Below are 11,742 nucleotides of genomic sequence, written 5' to 3' on the forward strand. Positions count from 1 at the left end.
CCTGATATGGGCCCGAAGGCATTATGATATGGGCCGGAAGGCATTCTATGTTATGTGGACCGAAAGGTCATGGCCTGGAAAGGCGTATGTGCATAAGTAGTATTTTGTCTAAGACGTAGGGTGATGTTATGTTCGTGATCGGTTAGGTTAGTATCCTGGTTAGGGTGATGATATGTTATGTGATCTGTTTGATCGATTTGTTGACTCTGAACTGTTATATGATTGAGTGTTATGTACACAGGGTTGTTTGGACTAGAGTTTGACCCGATATGCATGGCTATTCTATCGTCTGTTATGTTATGTATGCCTTTTATGTTATGGGCCGGAAGGCAATATGTTATGGGCTGGAAGGTAATATGTTATGGGCCGGAAGGCAATATGTTTTGGACCGGAAGGTCGTGGCCTGGAAGGGTGTATATGTGGTTGGTATTTTGGGGGTACCTCACTAAGCTTTTAGGCTTACAGTTGTGGTTTAATGTTTTTCAAGTTCTTCAGGAGACTGTGGCAAGGCAAAGGCATGATCGTACCGTTCCTTGCGTTTATGTTTTTATGAAATGGACCTGGGAATACTCTGATAAATAATGTATTGAAAACCATTTTGTAATAATGTTATTAAAATGAATTGTTTTGAAAAGTTTAAATTATGTTGAAATTTTTGGTCGTTACAAGTTGGTATCAGAGCCTTGGTTTGAGTGAATTGGAGGAACACTCGTGTGACTCCAGTCTCAAATCGAGGAGGGTTTTAAAAAGAGAAATTAAAATGGTTTTCAAATTAAGTAAAAGGAGGACGCGGAGGTACGATCAGCCGGAGCCAGTAAGTAACCCCAAATTACCATTCATGATATTTGTCTTATTGAGCTTGATAGAACAACATACTAGTGATAGGCTAGGGATCTTCAGGATTTCATGATGATGTTGCCTGTTTTACGATGCCTGCTAGCCTAGGGTCCCCTCTGTATGAGATTTTCAGTGTTCCTCTATGGGTGAGGATCGAGCGCTTGCTATGTATATTTGTCAATAGGGTGTTAAGGTAGTACTTCATACAAATATGGATAGGTGTGGAAGGTAGTATGGGCCCGTACTACTGAAAGCACAGGACCCATACGCGTATCAGGGAAACCATGACCTCTAGGGTTGGGTTGAGAGTTGGCTCCCGGGTTGGTGGGAAGGGTTAGAGGTTTTGTGGTTTATTTTCAGTATGGAGATTTCGAGGCATGATGGGAGTGGATCCGGGTCAGGATCGGGTGCAGGAGAAGGAGTTGCAGACGGGTCTACCGCCCGAGGTTATCGGTCAGATGAGTACGCGCGAGTTGGATGCGAGGATTCGTGAGATCCTGAATGATGAGGTTGCTGCATTGTTCCGGGCCGAGCTGCCGGAACTGTTTGGGTCGATCAAGACCGCCATGGTGGAGTAGTTTGATGAGCGCTATGCGGCTCTCACGGAGACGGCTGTCGCGGCGGCTACAGCGGCTGTAGTAGCGGCAGGGGGAGGAGCTAGTAGAGGTTTTCAATATCGGGACTTCGATAATGCGAAGCCTCCCACCTTTAATGGAGTTTAGGATCCGATCGTTGCTATGAGATGGTTATCAGACGTGGAGGGGTGTTTCTTCACGTGTTCATGCCCTGCTGATCAGCGGGTGAGGTGTGCTCTGAACCTGTTAAGGCTCGGGGCAAAGGATTGGTGGAGATTGACCACGGGGTCATACTCGGATGCGCAGAGGGCTGCGATTTCATGGGATCAGTTCAGAGAGATGTTTAGCACTCGTTATGTTCCGCAGGTCGAGAGGGAGAGGTTGGCTCAGGAGTTCCTTGAGCTGAAGCAGGGTTCGGAGTCAGTGACGGAAATCACCAGGATGTTTACTTTGAGGGTGATGTTTTGCCCTGAGTTCGCTTCGGAGCAGGCTCAGATGTCCCGATATCGGAGTATGCTAAAGAGGGACATCAGACAGTTTGTGTCCGCGCAGAGGTGCGAGACCTTGTTGGAGTTGCAGGAGGCTACCAGGCGGCGCGAGTCAGAGATTGAGTTGCAGTTGTGTGAGCTGAGGCAAGTTCCGGTTCAGTCGCAGTCGGCGATGAAACGTCTAAGACCGTTGATTCCAGGATGGGAGTTCAGGGCAGCCACGTTTGTGGAAAGTGTGGGAGGGGTCACGCCGGAGTTTGTCATTCCGGTGGTGCATGCCGCAAGTGTGGAAAGGAGGGGCACTATGCGAGGGATTGTCGACAGTCAGTGCCGATTCGGGATGTGAGGATATGTTATCATTGTCATCAGGTTGGACACTTAAGGGTCAACTGTCCACAGCTTGCTGCAGGACCAGTGCAGGCTCCAACACCATCCACGTTCAGGATCACGGGTGGAGGTCAGAGTGGAGCGGAGCCCCCAAGGGATTAGGGTCGTGCTTTTCAGCTTGCAGCGGAGGAGGTTAGAGCAGTGCCAGATGCAGCTTCGGGTATGTTTCTTTCTTGTTGTCTTGTTGACTTATGATTATTGTGGAGTATCGTTTATCTGCTATGTAACGCCCGGGTTTTCAGGGCTAAGCATTTTTGTCAATGTAATAGTCTAGGTCAACTATTGTAACTCTTTTTGAAGTAATAAATATGAAATATTTGAGTATTATGTGAATTATGTGTGTTTATGTGTTTATTATTTAATTATAAATGTACAATTAATAAAGAATAAAAATGAGCATCATAATTAAAGTGTGAGATAATCCCGATATCTCTACATAAAGTTGTAGAATATGTATCAAGGTTTCCGTACATATAAAGAATGCCGAAATCCGAGCTATAACGAAGAAGTTATGGCCCGCCGAAGTTTTACGGCAAAACCGGCACGACACCGGGAGACGTAAATAGTGAATTTACGATAGAAGACTTTTTAGACTTAGCAATCTAAACAAAAGTCGTAGAATATGTTAAACTAAAAACATCGATAAAAAGAACGCCCAAATCTGACTTCGTATGAAGAAGTTATGATTTTTCTAAGATTCGGCTTAGCAATGCACGGCCTGAAACTCGAATTTTAGTTCGAGCGGTTTTTGGCTTACGCAATGTAAATGAGAGTTGAAGATCTCATTAATAGGAAATCAACGGTAAAAATACAGACAAAAACAGAGTCCGTATGTAGAAGTTATTAATTTTACGCAGACGTTTAACAGTATAATCTCCTTGTACTATTAAATTTAAGATCGGTCGAGAATTAACTGACGGTGTCAAAATGAAAGTTGTAGATCTTATTATTACCTACGCGTGGATATAAAGAACGTCAAAAACGGAGGTCGTACGTGAAAGTTACGGATTTTAGAAGTCGGAAGTGTGCTGTGCGAAAATGGGTGATGTGGCACAATCTTGGCCATTGCTTTCTCCCCAAGGCTTGCACCAGATGGTGACATGTGGCACCAAGTTCAGCCACATTTCACCCTATAAATACTACCTCTCCCACCCTCATTTTCTTCACACCTTTCCCATTCTTTCTTCTCTTTACTCTCTCTCTCTCTCTAGAACCTCTCTCTAGCCCCGAAATCCCCCGAAAAGCCTAGGGAACCTCCCTAGCACGAGGCGGAAGCCCCGGAGTGCTCGAAGGCTCTGAGAAGAAGAGCTTTTCGGCTCAGGAACGCTGCTCCAAGCAAAGCCCGGTTTTCTATAAAACGCGCTGTAAGTGAGCTACGCCTACGCTATTTTTAATATAACTTTTATTTAATTATAGTAACGTTATTAGGAACTTATAATAAATACTTGGGCTATGATTATGGGTTATATAAGTATTTTTTTGACGCTTATATAATAATAATAATAATAGCTAGACTATTAATTAGTCTCGACGAATAATAAACTAAACTCTAGTGGTAATAATACTAGGTTTCGTCGAAGAAAAAATTCTTTTTAAGAAGCGAAGCGCTGTCTGAGTTCGGAATCACCACCTTTTCCGGTGAGTGCATAGTTACTTTCAGCTTACACATAGATATGAAGTATTTTATATAAATTACGTGCTATGTGTGCATATTATCTGAATACTTGCTATCTATGTTAGATGAACGTTGTTATACATGTTTTCAATGATTTAAACTGTATATGTATTTTATATCTACGAAAATGTTGGGGTAAAACATGGGTAGATGTAATAGGTGATGTGTGATAAAATGATGAGAGGCCTCGATGTTGTTGTTGTTGATCCAGTCATCTAGCGGAGTATAGATGACGACCACGGACTCTTCTAGACAGTCCAGTGGAACACTAGCAGGCTCGCAACCTGTAGGTGTTGTGAACGATGTGTTCACCGGTGTACTCCATCCCCCACATGGTTGCCTATTAGGACATTTATTGCTGAGGAATCCCCTTAGCAGTAGTGTTCGTCCCGATGATGATCCTTAGGCTAGGTCCCTTATGATAGGTGTTTAGGGACGTAAAGTGAGGATAACGGGAACGGGTAATCGGGTTATTGTTGATTGATGAAATTAATAAACTTATTTATTGTGGGTTGAAAACCCTATGTGCTCACCAGGCTCCCAAGCCTGACCCACTCAGTTTTATGCATTACAGGTAGTGGCGCATGAGCATAGGTGTGATGTTTTGGACGAGGGATTACGGATATAGGCCTGTAGATATGAAATAATGTAGTAAGGCTTATATTGTACTGTTTATACTTTTGATCTGTACGAACATGACATCCCGAGTCTTTTAATGAAATACATTTCTATGGAAATGCTTTTGATAAATCTTTATCATATTATTGTTTTGGGACAACTTCCGCAACCCTTTTATTAAAAGATAACTCTGATTATGAAATAAAGTATAAACAAAACCGGTCTTTTCTAACCGTGATTTTGGGGATGTCACAGTTGGTATCAGAGCATTAGTTTAAGCGAACTAGGAATTTGTAGGATTTCTAGACTTAAACTTAGAATGCTAAGCGGTGATTGTGAGGTGTGAGTACTAGCTTATTTTAGGAATTGTGCCTAAAATGCTTTTATGTGCTAAATGCTTTATGCATGATATGCCGTTATTTTGTTCGGATCAATGGTCTGTTGCCGACTGGATCTGGAAACCTTATGTGTTTAGGATTCTAAATGTACGACTACGATATTCGAACTAGCATGTAAACATTTCGGAGTGATAAGGACGATTTAAAACGTCTCTCCTAAATAAAGATCTGAATTCACCTTATTCGGTGTATAGATCATGATGGCAAGGACCCGTAGTGGAAACGTGAACGCAAATGGAGGTAGGAACCAACCCCCAGTAGTTCAGCAAATACCTATTGTTGAAGAAGTTGCACCTGAGCCAGTTACCATGGCTGGAGTTCAAGCCATGATTCAGGCTATGCTAGCTGAACAAAGGGAAGAAATGAGACGGATGCTCCACGAGAATAGAGACGAACCTACCATACATGTTGAACCGACGGAGCCAGTTCCCGAGCCATTTTAGGAAGGGAACTATAGCCGTCAAGTGAGTCAAATATAGACTCAAGGTGAACAAAGGGATGGCCCAGAAGGAAGAAACAACAAGGATGGGTGGATGTACAAAAATTTCTTGGGTGCAAAACCACCAAGTCTCTCAGGAAGCCCAAAGCCTGTTGAGATTATGGACTGGATCTCCGAGATGGAGATGGTGTTTGAGAGCTGCGACTGCAACGAAAAGCAGAAGACTGTCTTCGATGTGAGACAATTGAAAACTGGAGTCTTGAGTTGGTGGAAGCTATTGGCAGATACGATGCCACGAGGAAAAGCCCTGAAAATGTCATGGGATGAGTTCTTGGAACAACTAAAGGCGCAGTACTGTTCAGAGATAGACCTGATTGATCTGAACAATGAGTTCCAAAATTTGAAGAAGGGGAGAATGAGCATCGATGACTATGCTTCTGCATTTACGGAAAAGATGAAGTTGTTTCCATACCTAGTGCCAACCGAACTTTCTAAAATTGAGAAATTCGCAAACAGACTGCCGGCTGACTTTGACCCAACAGTCAAGATGGCAACCACTCTGAAATCAGCTGTTCGAGCAGCTAAGAATGTGGAGACCCAACAAAAGGAAAGAGGTATGGAAAGGGCTGAGGTCGGTGAGAAACGGAAGTTCGATGGATCCTTGAAGTCCAACAAGAAGAGTAGATTCTCGAAACCTGGTTCGAGAGGAGGAGGATCAGAAGTAAAGTGGTGTGACAAGTGCAAGAAGAAGCACTTTGGGAAGTGTGATGGAGGGGTCACTTGTTACAAATGCGGAAAGCCTGGGCACTATACCAATGAATGCACCCTTAACCAGAAGGCCTGTTATGGGTGTAATGAAGAAGGGCACATTTTGAAGGACTGCCCGAAGAAGAAGGAGGCGGGAAGACCCAACATACCACCAAAGCCGAAGGCGAGAGCCTTCCAGATGACGCTCGAGGCTGCAAAGGAGGCAGCAGACGTCGCTTCAGGTACCTTTCTTGTAAATGGTTTGCCTGCAAATATACTGTTTGATTCTGGAGCCAACTACTCCTTTGTGTCGCATAAATTTAGTGCGAAATTAGCATTACCTGTAGAAAAACTTGATAACGCCCTAATTGTAGAAGTTGCCAGTAGAAAATTCATACCTGTTAGTAATCGTATTAGGAACATCGTCATTGACCTAAACGGAAACGAATTCCAGGAGGAACTATTACCCATAGAGTTAAACGGTTTCGACATCGTTTTGGGTAAGGATTGGCTTAGCGCCAACGATGCCGAGATATTATGCTGAAAGAAGATAGTTAGGATAAACCCACCCAGAAAGGAATCATTTATGGTGTACGGGGACAAACGCAGAGTGAGTTCTGGAATCATCTCCTTGATGAAAGCCATGAAATGTTTGTCCAAGGGATGTGCATCGTACTTGGCATTCGTAATCGATGCTAAGAAAGAAAAGAAAGAGGTGCAGAATATACCGGTTGTGTGCGACTATCCGGAAGTCTTTCCCGAAGATCTTCCCGGATTACCACCTGATAGGCAAGTAGAATTTCGTATAGACTTATTACCAGGAACAACACCGATAGCAAAGGCACCTTACCGATTAGCACCGACGGAGATGAAGGAGCTCATGACGCAACTTCAGGAGCTGTTGGACAGCGGTTTCATTCGACCTAGTTCATCACCCTGGGGAGCTCCGGTGTTATTCGTGAAGAAGAAGGACGGAAGCATGAGGATGTGCATAGACTACCGAGAGTTGAATAAGGCAACGGTGAAGAACAAGTATCCATTGCCGAGGATTGATGATCTATTCGATCAGCTGCAAGGTTCGAGCTACTTCTCAAAGATCGATCTTAGGTCAGGATATCATCAGTTGAAGGTGAGAGAGCAGGATATTGAGAAGACTGCATTCAGAACAAGATATGGACACTACGAGTTCTTGGTTATGTCATTCGGACTAACCAATGCTCCCGCAGCATTCATGGATTTGATGAATAGGGTTTGTAAACCATGCCTCGATAAATCTGTGATAGTGTTCATCGACGACATTCTCATTTACTCGAAAAGCCAGGAGGAGCTTGGCAAGCATCTACGAGAAGTGTTGGAGGTGTTAAAGAAGGAGAAGCTTTTTGCAAAGTTATCCAAATGCGACTTTTGGATACGGGAAGTCCAATTCTTGGGTCATGTTGTTAACCAGGAGGGAATAATGGTTGACCCCGCCAAGATCGAGGCTGTAATGAAGTGGGAACGTCCGAAGAGTCCCACGGAGATTCGAAGCTTTCTAGGATTAGCCAGATATTACCGACGATTTATCCAAGGCTTTTCTTCGATAGCTGCTCCATTAACAGCTTTGACCCATAAAGGAGCTACGTATACATGGAGTGAGAAACACGATGAGGCATTCGAGAAGCTAAAAAAGAAGTTATGTGAAGCACCGATACTTTCTCTACCCGATGGAGTCGAAGATTTCGCAGTTTATAGTGATGCATCTGGAGTCGGGTTGGGTTGTGTTCTGACCCAAAGAGAAAAGGTGATAGCATACGCATCTCGACAATTGAAAGAGCACGAAAAGAACTACCCCACTCATGATCTGGAGTTGGCAGCGGTAGTATTTGCCTTAAAGATATGGAGGCATTACCTCTACGGCACGAAGTGCAAGCTCTTCACTGATCATAAGACCCTCCAATATCTCTTTAATCAGAAGGAATTGAACATGAGGCAACGACGCTGGCTAGAACTTCTCAAGGACTACGACTGTGAGATACTTTACCACCCAGGTAAAGCAAATATTGTTGCTAATGCTCTCAGTCGGAAAGTCAATCTTGAAAGAAAAAGGCCAAGAGCGTTAAGAATTGAAGTCGTCTCGATGATTGTGGAAAGTATCAGGAAAGCTCAAGAAGAAGCTTTAGAAAAGAATGACCGAAAGGAAGAACGTTTGGGAAAAACGTTAGTGTTCGGTACGAACAGTCGAGGACTGAAGGTATTCCAAGATCGAATTTGGGTACCTAAGACGGGAGGAATAAGAGATCTTCTAATGGAAGAAGCACACAAAACCATGTACTCGATTCATCCCGGTAGCACTAAAATGTATAGGGACCTAAAACCCTACTACTGGTGGCCGACGATGAAGCTTGATGTTGCGAAGTATGTGGCTGAGTGCGTAACATGTGCGAGGGTTAAGGCACAACATCAAAAACCGTATGGGAGTTTAGAACCCTTACCTGTACCCATGGGAAAATGGGAAGACATCACCATGGATTTTGTGACTAAACTGCCCAGAACGAAGAATGGTCACGACATGATTCTGGTAGTCGTGGATCGTTTCACCAAGAGTGCACACTTCATAGCAGCCAACGAGAAGTGGTCTATGGATAAGCTCGCAAATGCTTACGTGAAGGAAATTGTAAGACTTCACGGGGTCCCTCTTACTATTGTGTCAGATCATGATAGTCGTTTCACATCGAGGTTTTGGAGGATTCTACAAGAGGAGTTGGGTACAAAGTTGTGTTTGAGTACTGCTTACCATCCGCAAACTGATGGTCAGAGTGAAAGAACGATTCAGACGTTGGAAGATATGCTGAGAGCATGTACCCTCGAATTCCAAGGGAATTGGGACGAGCACTTACCTCTGGTAGAATTTTCCTACAACAATAGTTTTCACTCGAGCATCAAGATGGCTCCTTATCAAGCCTTGTATGGGCAGAAGTGCCGTACGCCGTGTTGTTGGCTTGAAGCCGGAGAGAAGCAGTTTATGGGCCCCGAGATAGTCCATGAGACTGCTGAGAAATTGAAGGTGATTAGGGAAAGAATGTTAGCAGCTCAGGATCGTCAGAAGAGCTATGCCGACAAGAAAAGACGACCGATAACCTTCGAAGTTGGGGATTCTGTTTTACTTAAAGTCTCACAGTGGAAGGGACTTATACGATTTGGGAAACGAGGAAAGTTGAGTCCAAGGTTTATTGGACCATTCAAAGTTCTTCAGAGGATTGGGAACCAAGCTTACAAGTTGGAATTGCCCGAAGAACTCAATGGTATTCATAACACCTTCCATGTGTGTTATTTGAGGAAATTCATGGGAGATGTTCCCGACATAATTCCAATCTCGGAATTAAGGATGGATGAGAATAAAAGGCTGATCGAAGAGCCTGAGGCAATTATTGACCGTAAGACTAAGAAGTTACGACGCAAGATGGTGGACTTGGTGCTAGTCCGATGGAAACATTCGAATGGGCCGAATCTCACTTGGGAAACAGAGGATGACATGATGAGTCGCTATCCACATCTGTTTGCTGATGCATGATTCCGGGACGGAATCATCCTAAGGGGGTGAGAATTGTAACGCCCGGGTTTTCAGGGCTAAGCATTTTTGTCAATGTAATAGTCTAGGTCAACTATTGTAACTCTTTTTGAAGTAATAAATATGAAATATTTGAGTATTATGTGAATTATGTGTGTTTATGTGTTTATTATTTAATTATAAATGTATAATTAATAAAGAATAAAAATGAGCGTCAAAATTAAAGTGTGAGATAATCCCGATATCTCTACATAAAGTTGTAGAATATGTCTCAAGGTTTCCGTACATATAAAGAATGCCGAAATCCGAGCTATAACGAAGAAGTTATGGCCCGCCGAAGTTTTACGGCAAAACCGGCACGACACCGAGAGACGTAAATAGTGAATTTACGATAGAAGACTTTTTAGCCTTAGCAATCTAAACAAAATTTGTAGAATATGTTAAACTAAGAACATCGATAAAAAGAACGCCCAAATCTGACTTCGTATGAAGAAGTTATGATTTTTCTATGATTCGGCTAAGCAGTGCACGGCCTGAAACTCGAATTTTAGTTCGAGTGGTTTTTGGCTTACGCAACGTAAATGAGAGTTGAAGATCTCATTAATAGGAAATCAACGGTAAAAAGACAGACAAAAACAGAGTCCGTATGTAGAAGTTATTAATTTTACGCAGACGTTTAACAGTATAATCTCCTTGTACTGTTAAATTTAAGATCGGTCGAGAATTAGCTGACAGTGTCAAAATGAAAGTTGTAGATCTTATTATTACCTACGCGTGGATATAAATAACGTCAAAAACGAAGGTCGTACGTGAAAGTTACGGATTTTAGAAGTCGGAAGTGTGCTGTGCGAAAATGGGTGATGTGGCACAATCTTGGCCATTGCTTTCTCCCCAAGGCTTGCCACCAGATGGTGACATGTGGCACCAAGTTCAGCCACATTTCACCCTATAAATACCACCTCTCCCACCCTCATTTTCTTCACACCTTTCCCATTCTTTCTTCTCTTTACTCTCTTTCTCTCTCTTTAGAACCTCTCTCTAGCCCCGAAATCTCCCGAAAAGCCTAGGGAACCTCCCTAGCACGAGGCGGAAGCCCCGGAGTGCTCGAAGAAGAAGAGATTTTTGGCTCGGGAACGCTGCTCCAAGCAAAGCCCGGTTTTCTATAAAACCCGCTGTAAGTGAGCTACGCCTACGCTATTTTTAATATAACTTTTATTTAATTATAGTAACATTATTAGGAACTTATAATAAATACTTGGGCTATTATTATGGGTTATATAAGTATTTTTTTGACGTTTATATAATAATAATAATAATAGCTAGACTATTAATTAGTCTCGAAGAATAATAAACTAAACTCTAATGGTAATAATACTAGGTTTCGTCGAAGAAAAAATTCTTTTTAAGAAGCGAAGCGCTGTCTGAGTTCGGAATCACCACCTTTTCCGGTGAGTGCATAGTTACTTTCAGCTTACACATAGATATGAAGTATTTTATATAAATTACGTGCTATGTGTGCATATTATCTGAATACTTGCTATCTACGTTAGATGAACGTTGTTATACATGTTTTCAATGATTTAAACTGTATATGTATTTTATATCTACGAAAATGTTGGGGTAAAACATGGGTAGATGTAATAGGTGATGTGTGATAAAATGATGAGAGGCCTCGATGTTGTTGTTGTTGATCCAGTCATCTAGCGGAGTATAGATGACGACCACGGACTCTTCTAGACAGTCCAGTGGAACACTAGCAGGCTCGCAACCTGTAGGTGTTGTGAACGATGTGTTCACCGGTGTACTCCATCCCCCACATGGTTGCCTATTAGGACATTTATTGCTGAGGAATCCCCTTAGCAGTAGTGTTCGTCCCGATGATGATCCTTAGGCTAGGTCCCTTATGATAGGTGTTTAGGGACGTAAAGTGAGGATAACGGGAACGGGTAATCGGGTTATTGTTGATTGATGAAATTAATAAACTTATTTATTGTGGGTTGAAAACCCTATGTGCTCACCAGGCTCCCAAGC

The sequence above is a fragment of the Lactuca saligna genome, chromosome 8, assembly GCF_052625555.1.
Source record: "Lactuca saligna cultivar CGN05327 chromosome 8, ASM5262555v1, whole genome shotgun sequence".
NCBI lineage: Eukaryota > Viridiplantae > Streptophyta > Magnoliopsida > Asterales > Asteraceae > Lactuca > Lactuca saligna.